Source organism: Acinonyx jubatus, chromosome B1 (genome assembly GCF_027475565.1).
Source record: "Acinonyx jubatus isolate Ajub_Pintada_27869175 chromosome B1, VMU_Ajub_asm_v1.0, whole genome shotgun sequence".
Taxonomy (NCBI): Eukaryota; Metazoa; Chordata; class Mammalia; order Carnivora; family Felidae; genus Acinonyx; species Acinonyx jubatus.
The window spans coordinates 113374065-113393394 of NC_069382.1; the positions used below are offsets into that span (position 1 = coordinate 113374065).

General features: G+C 37.4%; 1 protein-coding gene and 1 non-coding gene across 2 annotated transcripts in view; one reads left to right on the forward strand and one right to left on the reverse strand.

The window, feature by feature from the left end:
• The window catches only part of DKK2 (dickkopf WNT signaling pathway inhibitor 2), a 101754-nt gene that overhangs the window by 38131 nt on the left and 44293 nt on the right, over nucleotides 1–19330 (forward strand). The window lies entirely within an intron of this gene.
• LOC113601018 (U5 spliceosomal RNA) lies at nucleotides 11163–11277 on the reverse strand. Its single transcript, XR_003422149.1, has one exon. It is a non-coding gene; the product is annotated as a U5 spliceosomal RNA (small nuclear RNA).

Genomic DNA, 19330 nt, shown 5'->3' on the forward strand with positions numbered 1-19330 from the left:
AATACATTCCCATCCTCCAATAACTTTTTTTGAATGAAATTTATAAGGAAGCTTTTCAGTTGGCATGGTAAAGGAAAAAATGGACTCTAAAGGAAACTAAGAAATATAACTCGTGGTTATCTAGACAGCCAATTGGTCCCAGATAACCTTGTTGATACTCTCGGTAATTTGCTATATTTCAGGAGGAATTGAATTGATTTGCATATTGACATGCTATGCATAAGTGTGATTGATAAATCACCACTAAAACGTGCAGCACTCAGCTGGTAAAAAGAAAAATCTGAAAATCATTTTACAGGATGAACAAATAATTGAAACTTTTTAACCTGGAAAGAATATCTGGCAATATTTGTAGTGTTGCCGTGGGATGATTGTTTATTCATTCATTCATCCATTCATTCAGCCACTCATTTAACAAACATTTCTTGAGAGCCTACCGTGTGTCAGGCCTGTGCTGGAGTTTAAGACGTAGAAATAGCTAGTGCGATGAGTATAGGTATTCTTTGTAATTGAAAGGAAGAACTGAGACTAATGCAGAGGCATTACAGATTCAAGCTTGCATTTTTCATAGATTGAATATTTCTAAAAATCAGAGATTTCATAAAAATAACGGGCCATTTTGTGTTATAGAACTTTCTAGGCACGGTCTAAAGGTAAAAATGTGCTAATCTGTAGGGAATATTTAACATATGATAGTTGGTGACACGTTCTATGCTTCCTCTCAACCCAGTGATTTATTGTTAAAGTCACATATAACTTATTATTAGTCAAATTAAAATGAGCTTTTCAGAGCTAATCTTGGCCTAAAGAGAAAGCTAAACTAGGTGTCAGACAGACATTCTTCAGAGAAGCAGGAAACAAACCTACCAATTGTATTGCTGTCACACCTGCCTAAGAAAGGAGAAAGCCCATATTGTGCAGCTGTTTTTCCCCCTGTCTGCTAGTTTTTAGACTTGCAAAACAAGTCACCAAGGGAACTATGAAAACCTGTTTCCAGCCCATGACCTAGTAATTTTGTGTGTGAGGTTAATCACCAGACATTGCCCTTTCTTTGATGTCTTGGAGTTTGAAGGTAGTTGTGGCCTCCAAGATCTGTCAACTTCAACACCCACGTGATTTCATAGTTTACCTTAGAACTTTGGCCTCAAAAGAACTTCATTCAAAAAACTTTCTTTAGAACATACTAAACTTACAGTCTGCTCTCTATGAGAATTGCTCAGTTACTTTTCCTAGAAATAGAATGGAATCCTTATCAGGACATTTGAAACAAGAAATCTCTAAATTTATACTTTTCCCCCCCTACATTTGTAGATTGTGTCTTCCATAACTCAAATCGTAGGCTATTTTTAAAATCTGATCTACAAATTATTGTAGATGGGGCCAACTTTGCATAGGAACACTCACCACTTAAGAGATCATGTGACTTTGAAGATCCAGAATGACAAATATACTTTGTCTCTGTACATTCTATTTAACTTTCAAGTGAAAGATTTCCAAAGTAGACCTTTTTTGGTTTTTAATTCTCCAGGACTACTCCCCACACCCCTTTTAAGATCTCTCAATATCACAGAATTAAGGGTTTGGAACAGATATTCACATGGCTAAGTAAAAATGTAGAAGTAATTTTTTTTTTTAATTTCTCATGACAAAAGGGTGCTTAAAGGTACAGAGAGTCCTGTTCCTCAGTGACCTCATTCTACATGTGAGAATGATATGTTTTCCCTCCAACATTATGGAGGATTATGAAAATTCATGTTGGTGAATTTATTTCTTGAAGACTCTTCCAGCAAAAAGTGAGTAAGAATAAAATAAATTCTTTCTCTGTATTTTATTTCATGAAAAACAGTAGATCAAACATCCCTTGAGATTTGTATCTAAACTGAAAATGAAAAAAAAAAAACCGAGACAACAAAGAGGGCATTGGTGAAATTTCTGAGATAAAGTTTAATTTCAACTTATACATTCTTATAAGTAGGAAAAATATTTTCAGGACTCTAATCAATATATTTACAATAATGTCTTTAGTGAGACGAAAATAAAAGGATTAACAAAAAACTATATATTTTAATTCCTGAATCAATAATTCTGAAAGATATCATTTTAGAAAATGAAATTAGAACTATAATTAATCTTACTATAACATTTAATATTGTTAAATTCTGGAAACATAAAAAAGGAAATAAATTGGATCATAGGAAATGAATATTTAAGTAATAGTTCTGGTATTATATATAATTAATACTATTAATGGTATTAATATCTATAAAAAACAAAACATACTTTTGATAAAATAATATGCCAGTCTTGAAAATTTTTCTGTAGTAGAATAACAGCATATTTTAGTACAAAAATGAATGGGAAACTAAGCTACCCTTTCCCTAAAGCCCTAAAACCTTTTAGGCAGAGTTGACTGCACGTGCCCATGTGTTGGTCAAACAGGAGCCCTTGTAAGTACTTGCTGTAGGTTCAGATGTGCAAGACAGTCCTCAGAGGGGTTCCAGGACTTCAAAGGAGAGCAGCTGGGGGCCAGATGGGGCCAGCGGTAGCCCGGAAAGAGTTAATTTGGTAGGTTCCCTAGCAAGGTCTTCTTATTTTTCCCTGGTTATTCTCCCATTTCCACAAAGAAAGTTATGGCACTGAATTATAAAAGAGAGAAAAACAGGATTGGTCTCTAACCCTCAAATTAGTTTGTATCTGCAATAGCTGGCCCACTCAGAATAACCCACTCTTTGAATTATTTAATTCAGAATTATTATAAACTTTAATTGTGAACTTGCCATTAGGATTGTTTGTATGCGTGTGTGTGTGCGCGTGTGTGTGATTGTTTGGAAAGACTTCTTTCTGAAAGAAACGGGTATATGTGTCTAAATCCTGGACTGAAATTGTCTAAGTGGACTTTGAAAAATTATCTTAAGTGAACGTAAGCAAAATTTCGGATGTGTCATGGCCACTCTGGTCTTTGAACGTAGCCAGCAATGCATGGGCATCGCACCGCAAGCTCTGAAAACTTGACTTTTGTCCTTAAGAGATCTTAGATGGGTTGGTAACAACTCAGAGATAAAGAAAACTAAGTGGTCCCACTTGGTGAGAAGAGAGGAAGGCATGTGAACTTAATAGTGGAGAGGCTGCTAAATACAGTGTCTGCTGGCAGTTTCCATAAACCACAAAATGCTCTTTAAGTTCTTCAAACCAAATTACCTCAACCACTAGATAAGGTTTCAATGCATGATATTATTATGCCGCAGGCTTTTCTCCCCCTTCCAAGTTAATATCTTTGTTTTGATTTTGGCTGGGGAAGTTCCTTTGTTGGTCAGCCACAACATTTCCATTAACTCACATAAATTCCCCATCTCACGATGCTTGCCAGTTTTCTCCCTGCCCAAACAGGATAGATAACATTAGCAGTGTTGCGTGAAACATCTAAAATTAAAATGATTTTTCCCACAGCTTCCGACCTCTGGATTGTGAATAACTTCGGTATTATTCACAACCTTCCTAATGAAAGCAGTGAACTTGGGAATACTTTTTATTTTAACAAGGAACTAAATCTCCGTGCCTGATATTAGAAATTGTTGATAGGTTTTAAAAAATAAAAGAATACCAGAGTTGCTCCTGAGATTACTTTTGGATCTTGTGAAATCGTTTGCCTGCTCTGGTTGCCTAGAGCTGTGGTCACTGAGAGCTTGTATAGCTTCCCACTTCAGCTCCTAACAGCATGGAGTTACCCTGTAGGCCCCATATGCCTAATCCAGCAATCCAATCCGTCCACAATCCAAGTGGCCAATGTATTCACTAAATTTCTATTGGGTGTGAAGCAAATTGGTCCTTGTGGATACTGTGGCAGTGACTACATGGGTAAAGTTAGCTAGTATTTCGTGGCTTAAATAAAGTACAGAAATGAATATATTACTGCGATGCCTAGGAACTTCCATTTATTGAGCATTTTACCAGGTATCAGGCACAGGCCAAGTACTCCACATACATCATCTCTTGAGTTACCAACAACAAACCAGTGACATGCATATTATTTTTCAAATTTTACAGATTTATAGGTACATCTCCTTTAAACAATCTACCCATGGGTAGATTGTAACCAATAAAAGAGCCAAGATTTAAACAAGATGCCAAAGGCCGTGCTCTGAACCATTACTCCATGCTATTTAATTGAACCCCAGTTAGCCAGCCTTTGGGAAGAATGGAGGAGGATAAACTTCTTTGTACTTGAACTGGTTTCAGATTCAAAAGATCCCAAGAAGAGTACACACTGGTTCCGATCTTCAAAGCTCCTGAAAAGTTCCCCATTCAATTTATGGGCAACTCCATTTCTTTCTCAGAGGGACAGGAACACTTGGTGAGGTCTCAGTCAGACATCTTTGTGACAACAATGATAGCAATAAACCCAAAGGGTTTTTGTCTTCTGCCAGGCACTGTTCTAAGTGCTCTCCATGCAATGACTCATTCAGTCTTCACAACAACCCTATGAGGTAAGTTCTTATGTTCTGGGGGCAGGATGTAGTAGTGGGAGACTTTCCTATTCAAATATATGCATGAAGTGCTACCTACTATATTCTTTTTTTAATGATTCACATTTCACATCAGCCTAGTAAAGTCTCTGAGAATTTCTGCAATAAAGCAATTTATCTTTGTTTTAGCCAGCATCTCAAATTTATTTATTTTTATTTTATTTTAGAAGGAGAGAGAGCACACAAGTTTGGGAGAGGGGAAGAGGGAAGGAGAGGGAGAATCTGAAGCAGACAGAATGCTCAGCTCAGAGCCCAATGTGGGGCTCCATGTGGGGCTCTATCCCACGACCCTGGCATCATGACCTGAGCTGAAATCAAGAGTCAGGTGCTTAACTGACTGAACCACCCAGGCACCCCCCCCCCCAAATTTACTTTAATATACACTCCCATCTCCACTAACACTTATTAACATCTCATAGAGTGCAGATTGAGGGTTGCTGTTCCAGATCTTCAGGAATAGCCCAAATGCAGAAGCAAACCCTTGGGCAAATGTTCAATGGCCAGGAGGTGGGGAAGAGGCAGCAGGTGTGGAGACATGTTATTCCAGCAATTCTAGAGTCCACAGTAGAGACACTGGGCTCAGATGAGCAAAGTAGCATTTGACATGTCAATCAAAAAGTTGTTTGTCGATGCTGAAAAAAATTAGGAAAAGTTTGGCACTTAACTAACCCAAGGCACTTAACTAACCCCAGAAATAGTAGTATTTCTGCTACTACTTAATGTAAATCTTTCATCTAATAATATGGTGATTTCAGGATTTAGGGCAGACCAGCATTGTACATGTAACTGCGGATAACAGGATCAATTTGTTCAAGCTGAAATAATCTTGTTACATTTACCGGTAAGAATTGTTGGTGTTTCATAACCTGCTGCTTATCTTGGAACTCTGAGGAAAGTTTGGCAAGTGACTTAGATTCAAAATCTGGTCACCTTGCTGGCTCCATGGGATCAGTTTAGAGTTTAGTGTTAGGATGGAAACAAAACGGAATGATGCAAGGTTCATGGAAACAAAAGGAGAGAGGCTCCAAGTGGCAAAGGGAGTGAGGGAATTAATTGTCACTGGAGTTCAGGGTTTGGAGCTGAGGATGTTGGTCAAATGGTTATGAGGGCTTTGAAAAGTTAAAGCCCCAATGATGGGTGGAATTTGGAGAAGTACAGATTAGGAAAAGTAGTATTCTGATGTGTGTATGTGTGTGTGTGTGTGTGTGAGAGAGAGAGAGACAGAGAGAGAGACAGAGAGAGAGGGAGAGAAAGAGAGAGAGACAGGTCAGGCCAAAAAACAAAACAAAACAAAAAAACCACAAAAAAATCAGTATGGAAGAAAAGCACTGTAGCAAATTGAGCCTGTGTTCTAGGGATTGCAATCACTTGACCTGGCTTCATGGAAGTGCTTGCATGAAGCTTCAGACAAGTAGGTTAAAATCAAGTTATGGGGTTCTTTGAAGGCCAGGCCAAAAGAGAGCCCTTTATGTTCTTGAGCAGTGTGATGACATAAAAAACAGTGTCTTAGGAAGAATCACCTAGTGGTTCCAGGTGGGGTTACCTGGAAAGAAAGAGAGAAGGCAGAGGGCCATGCAGCTGGCCCAGGTACCAGAGCAGCATGATGAAGACATGTATTCATATTGCAGAGGAATGGAACTAAAAGAAAAGGTTTGAAAGATTTCTGAGTATAAGGGTGAAGATAGCCATGAGAGATCGCAGGTGTACAAACCTGGATGAGTCCTAAAATGGAGGCTGAAATAATTGAATCTGAACCTCACTTTATATGTTACATCAATTTTGTCAACATACTGAATAATTATACTATTTATATATATAAGGTCATTGTTTCATATCAAAAAAGTAACATCTCAATAATTGTAGAATTTCTTTTCACAAAGGAAGTTTCCTAATCCATTGCAAAAAAAGAAATGTGTTCTCTGATAATTTGTGACGCCACATTAACTGTTTTACCCAACTGTTTATGCACCATGGGTTATATCGGAAGGGCATTTTTCCTCTGTATAAATTCTATACTCACATAGGACAAAATTTTTTAATCTAGAAAAGAATCTGATGCCTTTCCTATTTAGCATCCTACCTTCAAAGTCTGTGCTACAGATTTCAGCTTCCTTGTGGTCATTTTCTTCCTATATGTGCAGAAGGAAAAAAAAAAGGAGACAGACCTTTTTTAATTTAAGCATTGGATATATTTTCCCCTTCTTTCTGATCCCTCATCAACCTATTCAGTGCCTTGGGAGGCAGACCTGCAAGAAGTGTGTCATGGGCACCCTTGCCTGTGGTTCCCAGTTGAGTTTGACCATCAGAAAGGAGTAGCAGGAGACTGAATGATGGGAGGAGTTTCAGTGGTATGTTGGAAAGAGCCAATGTTGCCAAGTCTGCTTTCAGTGACATCATGTTGTCAGTGTGCAATCAGCCGTGATAGGAGAATTTATACCATGGAAATGAGCAAATATTACAAATCAGGGTTGTCAGTGTTGGAAAATCAGGTTACCAGCACACCACTAGAAGAGTGTGGGTCCAGGTATTTATACTTTTCATTCTTTCTGTTTCCTAGCCATCTAAGTTGACTATGTACCTCAACCAAAGGTGTGTGGAGGGGACTCTCTCCATATAGCAACACTATTCCAGCTTCTGTAACAAGTGCTTCCTCTTCAGGCTTACAAGAAATAATGGTTTCCTGCTCTGCTCACCTCAGACTACTATACCACTTTTTGTTTCTCTAAACCTGCAGCATCCAATATAGTAGCCACTAGCTACATGGGGCTATTGGCCACCTGATGGTGTGACTAACATAATAGGATAACTGATGAATTTATGTTTTTATTTTATTTGGTTACGATTAACTAATATTAAAATTTTAGAAACAAACAGTATAAAACATTTTTTCATTAAATACAACCTTGTTGTTTTGGTAGGACTTCATTTTACTTGAGACATTATTTGAACTGAGATAGGCTTAAATATATAATACACACCAGATTTCAAAGACTTCACATGAAAAAAGAGAAACACATGTAATAACTTCTTTATATTTATTACATATTAAAATAATATTTTGGCTATGTTGGGTTAAACAAAATTTATTATTAAGAATAATTTTACCTGTTTCTGTTCACTTTTTTAATGTGGTTACTAAAAAATTCCAAATAATGCCTCCTACTATTGGCCTTTTCTTCTCTAAACCTTGCCCACTCTACTGAATATAGCCCTTTTTTATTCTTTTCAAATACACAGTTTAAATATACCATCAGTTTCTGACTGTTGGACCCAACTAATACCACCCTGCAACCAAAACAATAAAAAAATAAGAAAGAAAGAAAGAAAGAAAGAAAGAAAGAAAGAAAAAAGAAAGATGGAAAGAAGAAAGAAAATTTTAAAAATCTGTGATTCATTTTATTCTTTATGAGCTAAATTATCACTCTATTTTTTAAATTATTTGAGAGAGAGAGAGAGAAAACACAAGTAGGAGAGGGGGCCAGAGGGAGAGAGAGGCTCCCTCTCAAACAGGCTCCATGCTTAGTGTGGAGCCTGATGCAGGGCTCGATCCCATGACCCTGGGATCATGACCTGAGCCAAAATCAAGAGTCGCTAAACCAACTGAGCCCCCCAGGTGCCCCAGAACTCTGTTTTTAAAGAGAAAATAAACAAGTTTGTTGGAGGGATATATTTAGTGGGCACTATTAGCTAGGTGACACTTAGCTTCTCATGATGTTTCCTAAACAATTTTTATGGTGTGGTCTAGTGGAGTAATCCTCAAAAATGTTTCCCAAATGTCAGGAAATATTAATAATGCTGAATAGCTATCATATGCTAGACAATTTTTGGATAAATTTTTAATTCAACTCTCTCAACAATCCTGAGAGATAGGACTGTTTTGAGATACCCTCATTTTACAGACCAGGAAACTGAGGCATGGAGAAGTTACTTGCCCACGGTTCGTAAACATGGAGGCCAAAATCAAGCCCAGATTTCTTGATCTTTATAGCCCAGGATCACTCTAGCACACCAAATAAGAGTTACTCCTTACTCTACGGCATCTTAAAATTTAGAAGGGCAAGTTGTTGATTATACTAGGTCTTGATCTTTAAGCTTTCCTTGCAATGTAGATGGTCTTTAGCCTCCTTTTCCCTCTTACCCAACCTCGCAGACCACATTGCACTTCTTTTGCCCCAAGGGGAACTATTTTCAAACAGCCCTAGGAAAGACCATAGCTCACAATACTTCCATGAAAAGTTGCATCTAGGGGTGGCTTGTCAGGTCACTTGCAGGAAGGAAGAGCCAAAGGTTTGGTGAAATAAATCAGGCCAATTTGCATTCTGCTGAGTCCAGCCCCATCCCCAGCCACTATCTCATCCCCTCCTGCTCTTGATCCTTAATCAGAGTTCTATGTGGACCCTTAGTCTTGCTTCCCTTTAATGACAATGGAAAAGGGTGTAACAGAGGCTCAGAGATGGAAACTGTGCCCAAGTCACAAAAGAGACAAAGGTCTTCCATTTGGGGTTGAAGATGTCACAGTGCTGCCTCCTGTTCATATTTTCAGTCTATGCATAATTTGATCCTCCTGCACTGACTCCAACTTACAGTGTAATTCTTATTGGGAGTTTTAAAGTGATGTTTACACACATGTTAGCACTTGTTGCCCTGGACTTCACGTATCCTCCCTTGCTAAATGGGTGTGAAATAAAAATATTTTTTAAATGGAGGTAGGGACTGTACTTGAACCCATGTTAATTCCGGAATTGTGCACAGCTGTGTGACATTAAACTCTAAAAAGGAAATTATAGGAGCCTACAGGATCACTGCAAAATTGGTTATGGTTTTGGACTTCTTGTTTAGTGCAAGAAATCCTTTGGGTGCATAATAAATACTGACCATCTGATTAAATGTAACAAAGCAAGGGATGCTTCCTCTTCTACCCATTTTACTGTTTAGCCTGATCTAGGATGACTGTGTGACCACCTAGATACCTTCTCATCTAAGCTCTTCTGAAGATGAAAATAGAGGCAATGTTACCTAGGATTAAAAGCTGAGCTAAAATGAGGCAGTTGTGAGTTTAGCCATGTTACTTAAATGCTGCAGGATGGTGGGCTAGCTCCTCTTGACACCCCAACTTCCTTATCTGCAAAAAGAGGGTAGTGTCATATCAGGGTTCTTCAGGTGCAAGCAACAGAAACCAACTCTTAAGTAACTGACACAAAATATTTTTTAAAAGGGAACTTATTGTTATAATACGAGGTAGCTGAAATAATCCAAGGAAAGAATGAATTAGGCCTCAGAAGAATATGAAGTGATGGAGTGCCAGAGGGCTGGAAAGCAACACTTTGTGGGCATTATTAGGGCACCTCGACCAGAATGGGAGAACTCTTACCTAATTTCATCCTTTGGCCTTTCTACTCAAGATGCAAATTCCCTGAAAGAGTCTGCAGGGTCTGGTTGGGGTCCTGCGTTCCTTCCTTTGGCCAAGGGAGGGCAGGAGAAAGTAGGGTGTCCTGACCAACAAACTGCAGTAAGAGAGACTGAGTTCTTATATAAAACATCAGGGTGCTGTTACCATGGAAAGAAATGTGGTATTGAGCAAGCAAGAGAAATGAAGTGTCTTACAGACTCTTGACTTCTAGAATCATTATGCCATTCAAATGAGATCATTGACTTAGGTACACACAGTGACAGTACATACAAGTTGTCAATTAAGATGATTTAAAAATTGTTATTAAGAAAGAGTTCATAATCCAGTATACTCTACTAAGAATGATCATGTTTTCAAAGAGTGTATTTTATACACACACACATATAGAAACACACAGGCACACACACACACAGCAGTCCCTTAGATTTTACTAATGGGACATTGTAGCAATTTGCTATCTAACTAGATGGAGATACAGGGAAAACAAAATAAGTAGTAATTATATCCCAAATAGTTAGCATGCAATTATTTAATTCAAAAATCTGCCTTTGCTATTTCAAACACAAGCCAACAATAAATCCCACGCCATCTATTTTAGTTATGGTAAATCATAGTCGTATGTGGTCATGATTATGGCTAATTGTGGGATAAAGGATTTAATTTTAGAGTATGAATGAAGTACACTCTTGTTGACATTTATGCATGACAGTCTGAGAACAATAGGGGAAGAGCTAACAGCTATGTGATATAAATTCCCCAACAGGGAGAATAATAAAGAACATTTGAATCAATGATTCTGATTCTTAATGATGGTACTGATGATTCTGGAAGCTTGAACTCTCCATATTTAGAATATACCAGCTGCTTCAAATTAGAGAGACTGTAGACTCTTCTGACACGGGTTCATTGTTGTGTGTGTGTGTGTGTGTGTGTGTGTGAATTAGTCTCACTGATATGTGCAAACAGAAAATCTAGAATACTTGCTTTCCTGAAATAGTTTATGGAGGAATATATTCTGTGGTACATTGCTATGCCATACTAAGATTGGTAATGTGCATTGAAATTTGTAACTTTTTAAAGAACCTTAAGAGAGAATCTAGTAACATTTGGCCTCAAATTGCTTGGGACTGCATGACATCAGGAACTTAAAAGGAACAAACTCTGATTTTTTTTAATTTAAACTTCTGCTTTCACTTCACAACAATGTCTCCCATTAAAACTAAACAATTAGCGCTGTCAAAGCAAGGCCTCAAACAATTAACATAAGACTCAAAGTTATTTCCCTCATCATAAATCTTCAGTAACAGGCAAAATATGTATACAATATGAAGAGGAACAGAGTATGCCTTCTGCTTCCATAACACATCCCCATTAAGAAAAAATCCTCTACACTGACGGTAGGTATTTAGTGTCACAATATAGCTCCTGCAAAAACTTTTCAGGGAATTCTGTAAATAAATACGAGTTGAAAGAAATTTAAAATAGTACCATTTTATAATTGTACTGTGTGCAATACACTGTGGGTATTAAACTGAATCTGAGTCACCACCCTTTCCATTATGGGAAGTTCTTAAAATTCACACAGTGCCTCCATCAGGCGGTGAGGGGGAGGACACTTAGCTAACGACTCAGGTTGTGTCCCTATCAGAGACTCCGGTTGAATTTGTATATTTGTATATCTGACTGAGATTTCTTTCCTTCCTTCTATCCTCCTTCCCACTCTCCCTTTCTCTCTCTCTCTCCCTCTCTCTTTTCTTTCTTTGTTTTGGTTAAACGTGATATTGTAGAATCACATGCAATTGTAACAAGTGACATAGAGAGATCCAGTGGACCTTTTGCCAAGTATCCCACAGTGGTAACATCTTGCAGAAGTATAGTGCAATACAACCAGGGTTTGACATTGATGTGAGTCAAGATACAAAACATTTCCATTCTGCAATTATCTATCATGTTGCCTTTTATAGTCCCGGATACTTCTCTCCTGCCCTAATTTTGTCACTTTAAGAATGTTTCATAAACAGGGGCACCTGAGTGGCTCAGTCAGTTAAGTGTCCAACTTCAGCTCAGGTCATGATCTCGGGGTTCACAAGTTTGGCCCTGCATCGGGCTCTGTGCTGACGGAGCCTACTTCGGATTCTATGTCTCCCTCTTTCTCTCTCTCTGCTCCTCCCCCACTAGTTCTCTCTCTCTCTCTCTCTCTCTCTCTCTCTCAAAAATAAATAAAACGTTTAAACAAAAAAGAATGTTCCTTAAATGGATTCATGCACTATATAATATTTGGGGACTGGCTTTTCTGACTCAACATAATTCTCTGGAACTTCATTAAGAGGCTGTTGTGTGTATTAATAGTTTATATTTTCATTGCTGGATAATAGTTCATGGTATGGAATACCAGTTTGTTTAACAATTTACCCGTTGAAAGACATCTGGGTTTGTTTCCCATTTTTGTCAATTAAGAATAAAGCTGCTTGGGAATGCAAGCTGGTGCAGCCACTCTGGAAAACAGTATGGAGGTTCCTCAAAAAACTAAAAATAGAACTACCCTACAATCCAGCAATTGCACTACTAGGCATTTATCCAAGGGATACAGGTGTGCTGTTTTGAAGGGGCACACGCACCCCCATGTTTATAGCAGCACTATCGACAATAGCCAAAGTATGGAAAGAGCCCAAATGTCCATCGATGGATGAATGGATAAAGAAGATGTGGTATATATATATATATATATATATACACACACACAATGGAGAATTACTTGGCAATCAAAAAGAATGAAATCTTGCCATTTGCAACTATGTGGATGGAACTGGAGAGTGTTATGCTAAGTGAAATTAGTCAGAGAAAGACAAAAATTATATGACTTCACTCATATGAGCGCTTTAAGAGACAAAACGGATGAACATAAGGGAAGGGAAACAAAAATAATATAAAAACAGGGAGGGGGACAAAACAGAAGAGACTCATAAATATGTAGAACAAACTGAGGGTTACAGGAGGGGTTGTGGGAGGGGGTATGGGCTAAATGGGTAAGGTGCACTAAGGAATCTACTCCTGAAATCATTGTTGCACTATATGCTAACTAATTTGGATGTAAATTTAAAAAAAAACAAAAAATAAAACAAGTTAATAAATAAATAAATGAAAGAAAGAAAGAAAGATCTCCCACTGACTAATGAATTAAAATACATAAAATATGATTAAATATGTATGTCATTAAGGTTCTTTAAAAAAAAAAACAAGAGACAATACAAAGGGGGAAAAGAAAGAAAAGTCGTTGTTCACCTTTGGAAGATGCAAGGTCACCGATTCATTATTTTGAAAGCTAGTTAATACAGAATGAATTTATCCACCTTTTCTTGTACCAACAGAATCCCAGGGTAACCAAATATGTCTTGAGAAGTTTCTCCTCATAATTATGTTCTAACTTGTTAAGTGAAAGAGATATAATTAGAATACCACCATTTTGCAGTCCTTAATGAGTTGATGGATTTAGATAATTAATACATGTTTGAGAGGCATCAATGCTTCCTCATGGAAATACATAAAACTACCTCTGAAGTATTTTTGCAAGGAAATATAATCTAAATATGATTAGGTCCATAGATCTAAACTTCCAGGTTTCAGGAAATACAAGAGTCAGATAGACTCTTGCTGTATGATTCCACAGCAAAATTCAAAATGTCATGAACTCAAACAAATGACTGTTTCTTTAACATATAAATTGTAAAGGAAATAAAAATAATCATTTAAAATTGAGAGACATAAAAAATATATCTACCAATTACAATATGTGAAATCTTTTGGTCTTTTGAACAACTTGAGACAACTGGCAATATTTGAACATAAACTGTGGAGTTTGCTAATATTAAGAAGTTTAGTTTTTTAGTGTGGTAATGGTATTATTGTTTTTAAGACTCTGTCTTTTAGGTATGTGTAGTGACTATTTCTGGATAAAATTATATGCGGACCAGGATTTGCTTCAAAATGAAATCTAGAAAGATAAGTATGGATATAGATGAAACAAAATGGTCCTTAAATTGATAATTATTGAGTCTGGGTTAACAGGCATATGGCATTAAATTATATTCTTTTTATATACATATCATAATTTTATTTAAAATTATTATGTGTTATATAATATACAACATTATAATTTTATATAATCTCTTTGTATTAGATAATCTTTATAATAAAATATTTTAATTAAAATATGAAAAAAAGAATAAAGCTGCTACAGATACTTGCATACCAATGTTTACAGCAACTTTATTTCCAATAGCCAAGAGCTACAAACAACTCAAATGTGCACCAACATATAAATGGGTAAACAAAATGTAGTACATGCATAGCATAAAATATTATTCAGCCTTAAAAAAGAGTGAAATTCTGATACATGCTACATCATGGATGAACCTTGAAAACATTATGCTATATGAAATGAGCCAGAAACAATAGGACATGTAGTGTATGATTCCACTTACAGGATTACCTAAAATAGGCAAATTCCTAGAGAGAAAAAGGAGAGTAGAGGTTACCAGGGATTGAAGGGGAGAGGAAAATGGGGAGTTCTTGTTTAATGTGAATGGAGTTACTATTTGGGATGATGAAAAAATTCTGGAAATGGATAGTGGCAATGGTTGCACAATACTGTGAATGTACTTTATGTCACTGAACTGCACACTTAAACATGATTCAAATGGTAAAATTTTATACAATTGCTGTGTAAGCACTTGTACCCAGGTTTTTGTATAAGCAGAAGTCTTCATTTCTCTGAAATAAAAGCCCGGGAGCATAATTGCTGGGTCATATGACAGTTGCATTTTTATCTTTTAAAGACATTGCTAAACTATTGTCCCGAGTACCGTGCCATTTAAATTCCCATCACCAATGTGTGAGTGATCCATTTTCTCGGCATCTTCACCAATATTTGGTACTGTCACTAATTTTTTAAAAAAATTTTAGCCATTCTGATAGGTGTGTGCTGATATCTCGTTATTTTTTTTTAATTTTTTTAACGTTTATTTGTTTTTGAGAGACAGAGACACAGCGTGAGTGGGGGAGGGGAAGAGAGCGAGAGGGAGACACAGAATCCAAAGCAGCCTCCAGGCTCTGAGCTGTCAGCACAGAGCCAGATGCGGGGCTCAGACTCACAAACAGTGAGATCATGACCCAAGCCGAAGTCGGACACTTAACTGACTGAGCCACCCAGGCACCCAGCTCATTGTGGTTTTAATTTACAATTCCCTAAGAACTAAAGATGTTGAATATCTTTTCAGATGCATTCTGTCATCTGTATGTTTTCCTAGGTGAAATGCCTCTTCATGTCTTTGCCTACTCTCAAATCGAATTGTTTGCCTGTTTATTATTGAGTTTTGAGAGTTCTTTTAAAAAAATCTTTTTTTTAATGTTTATTCATTTTTGAGAGAGAGAGACAGAGAGTGAGCAGAAGAGGGAAACACAGAACTCTAAGTGGGTTCCAGACTCTGAACTGTCAGCACAGAGCCCGACGCTGAACTTGAACCCAGGAACCCTGAGATCATGACCTGAGCCAAAGTCGGATGCTTAACCGACTGAGCCACTCAGGTGCCCCTTGAGAGTTTTTTATATACTCTGTGTACTAGACCCTTTTCACAGATGTAATTTTCACATTTTCTCCTACTCTGTCACCTGTCTTTGGATTTCATAGAACAGAGTTTTAAAAATTTTGATGATGTCCATTTATCATTTTTTTTCTTTCTGGGAATTATGTTTTGGTCAAGTTTAAGAACTCTTTGCCTCGTCCTAGATCTCAAAGATTTCTCCTGCTTTTGTTTTTCTTAGAAGTTTTATAGTTTTATAATTACATTGAAATCTGTGATTCATTTTGAGTTAAATTTTGTATAAGGTGGAGGGGTTCCTGGTGGCTCAGTCTGTTAAGTGTCCGATTTCAGCTCAGGTCATGATCTCATGGCTTGTGGGTTCAAGCCCCACGTTGGGCTGTGCTGACAGCTCAGAGCCTGGAGCCTGCTTGGGATTCTCTGTCTCTCTCTCTCTTCCCCTTCCTGCTTATAAACTCTCTCTTTCAAAAGTAAGTAAATATTAATTTTTTTTTAATTTTGTATAAGGTGTGAGATTTTGGTCAAGGCTATTATTTTTCCCCCCATGGATATCCAATTGCTCTTGTACCACTTATTGAAAACACTATCCTTTCTCCACTGAATTTTTTTGATTGCCCAAAAATGATTCTCTTTCCTCCCATCCTCCTTTCTTTTTGGCTACTGCTTAACATACTCTACATAATCTCATTGTGGCTGGCTTTTCTTTGTGTAGACTAAGGTTATGGCACCTTTATGCTATGAAGTTGGATGCTCAACATGTACATGGAAGGCATAAATTTACATTTTCTTCCATATTTACAAAATAACCACACCAGCATATTACTGGTCCAGTTATGTACTTTCGTAGTTGTCATGTTTATTAATGTGCAAAAGAGAGAAGGAAACAAATAGTACATTTTAGTCCTCCCTTTGTTATACAATGTACCCAGTGTCAACAGCACCAATTAGTCTTGGTTTATTCCTGTTCTGCCATATTAGGAAGCCCAGAAACTAGGGAATGAGGCACAGGAGACTTTCCAGTCAACAAAAGTGGTGATGAGAACAGTGACGTATACAAACAGATCCTGTACCTTCCACTGTCCTTCTCTCTCTCCCTCCCTGAACAAAGTAGACAGATCTTCGCTTTTGAATAAGGTTTGAATATTTATTGTGTAGGTTGTAATATAAGAATTACAAAATGTGTCATTAGAGTGATATTTGTGTTGAAATTGTTGATAATAATTCATTGATTTGCCCCGTATTTATTGAGTATATCAAAATTGCCCTAATTGCTATTATAACCCTAAAGAAAAAAAAATTGTAAGTTTTGGTGTCCAAGAATTTATAATTTACCTGAAGAGATGACAATATACCTAAAACATAAATATGTTAAATATGTGCCATATAAAGGGAATGAATGATAAGTGATGGTTAAAAACAAAAATAGTTCCGTGAAGAGGAAAAGTCTCTTTGGTTGGGAATGGATGTGGGAAAGTATCACTGAGCAATGAAGATGGGTTTTGCAGTAAACTTCAAAGTGGAGACAGGATTTCAGATAGTTAAAGACCACGAAGGATGCAAAGGACAGTGAAGATGATTACCCTAACAAAGATTTGGTGTCAAGAAAACAGGGCTCCTCTGTTTGGGGGATGATAGACCAGTTTTGACATTTTGGTTCAAAAAGTAGGGGATTCAAATACAAAGGGAATGGGGCGCCTGGGTGGCGCAGTCGGTTAAGCGTCCGACTTCAGCCAGGTCACGATCTTGCGGTCCGTGAGTTCGAGCCCCGCGTCAGGCTCTGGGCTGATGGCTCAGAGCCTGGAGCCTGTTTCCGATTCTGTGTCTCCCTCTCTCTCTGCCCCTCCCCCGTTCATGCTGTGTCTCTCTCTGTCCCATAAAAAATAAATAAACGTTGAAAAAAAAATTTCAAATACAAAGGGAATAAATGCATGGTAACACAATTTGAATGCAGTGGAAAGATGCCTATTTGTACCTGGACCCTATACTCACAACACCTCCCCAAAACATTCAAAGATTTAGGCTTTAAATAGGATGGAAGAATGTTTTCATTTGTGTAATTGCTTTTAAAGATTTTAGACTGAATAATGGATAAAATGTAGTGGTTGATAAGAAAAATCTTTATTTTCCCAATAAAAGCTAAAAATATTTGTTTGCATAATTTGTCAGCATGAAATCACAATAATTTTGTTGCTAATTCAGTTCACTTTTGAAAAAATTCAGGCCAGGGGCACCTGGGTGGCTCCATCGGCTAAGTGTCCAACTTTGGCTCAGGTCACGATCTCTGGATTGGTGAGTTTGAACCCCCAGTCCAGGCTCTGTGCTGACAGCTCCTTTGCTATACTCTGATTCTATCCATTTCCCCCATATAGGCTGACTGTCTGATAACAGCAGAGTCAATCAACACTTTAAATAATTTTTCTAATATGAAATTTATTGTCAAATTGGTTTCCATACAACACCCAGTGCTCATCCCAAAAGGTGCCCTCCTCAATACCCATCACCCACCCCCCCCATCAACTCTCAGTTTGTTCTCAGTTTTTTTTTTAATTTTTTTTTTAATGTTTATTTATTTTTGAGACAGAGAGAGACAGAGCATGAACGGGGGAGGGGCAGAGAGAGAGGGAGACACAGAATCGGAAACAGGCTCCAGGCTCTGAGCTGTCAGCACAGAGCCCGACGCGGGGCTCGAACCCACGGACCGTGAGATCATGACCTGAGCCGAAGTCGGACGCTTAACCGACCAAGCCACCCAGGCGCCCCATGTTCTCAGTATTTAAGAGTCTCTTATGCTTTGGCTCTCTCCCTCTCTAACCTTTTTTTTTCTTCCCCTCCCCCATGGTCTTCTGTTAAGTTTCTCAGGATCCACATAAGAGTGAAAACATATGGTATCTGTCTTTCTCTGTATGACTTATTTCACTTAACATAACACTCCCCAGTTCCATCCACGTTGCTACAAAAGGCCATATTTCATTATTTCTCATTGCCACATAGTATTCCATTGTGTATATAAACCACAATTTCTTTATTCATTTAAATAATTTTTAAATTATTATATGCTGCATTGGCAAAATTATGAGCAGATATTTTTCACACAATTGTGATTTCAATTGAACAACATGTACAGGACTTGGAGTCCTGACCTGGATTGAATTCTTGTTCATGTCACTTGTCATCTTTGAGTGGGAGATAATAATAGCATTTTCCTCATATTGTTGTGATAAGGATAAAATGAAACCATGTATGTGTGTGTGTTTTTTTAAAGAAAATTGGTAGACTGTTAATTTAATAATATTAGGTAATAAACTTCATGATGGTCTGGACTACCTCTCATATATCTTAGGATTTTCCAAGTGCCCTGTGTACTACCTGGCATGTAGCACCTTGTTATTTTTGGTAGCATTATTGAAAATAGCAACAGTACCACAGCACATTTATTTGCCTTTATGCATAGAATCTCTTTAACAAGCTTGTTGAAGGATAAATAAATGTCCTATGAACTTATTTACGAAGAATTTAGCATACATTTATCTTATTTAATCACAGTCAATCATCTAGAATAGAAAAGTCAAATTCCTTGTGTCCAAAATTATGACTTGTTATACTTGTTATACTTCTGATATGATATATCGTGTAATGCTGAGTAAAAGTCAAATTACATTTCCTCCATTGGCTTCACTTTGTGTTTAAGCAGATGTCATGCATGATTTAATAGTCAGGATATAACATGCAGAAAAGTTAAAAAGTTTAAGCTTAGAAGGTTCAAGCCTAAACATTTAAACTTACTTTGTGGTAACATATAG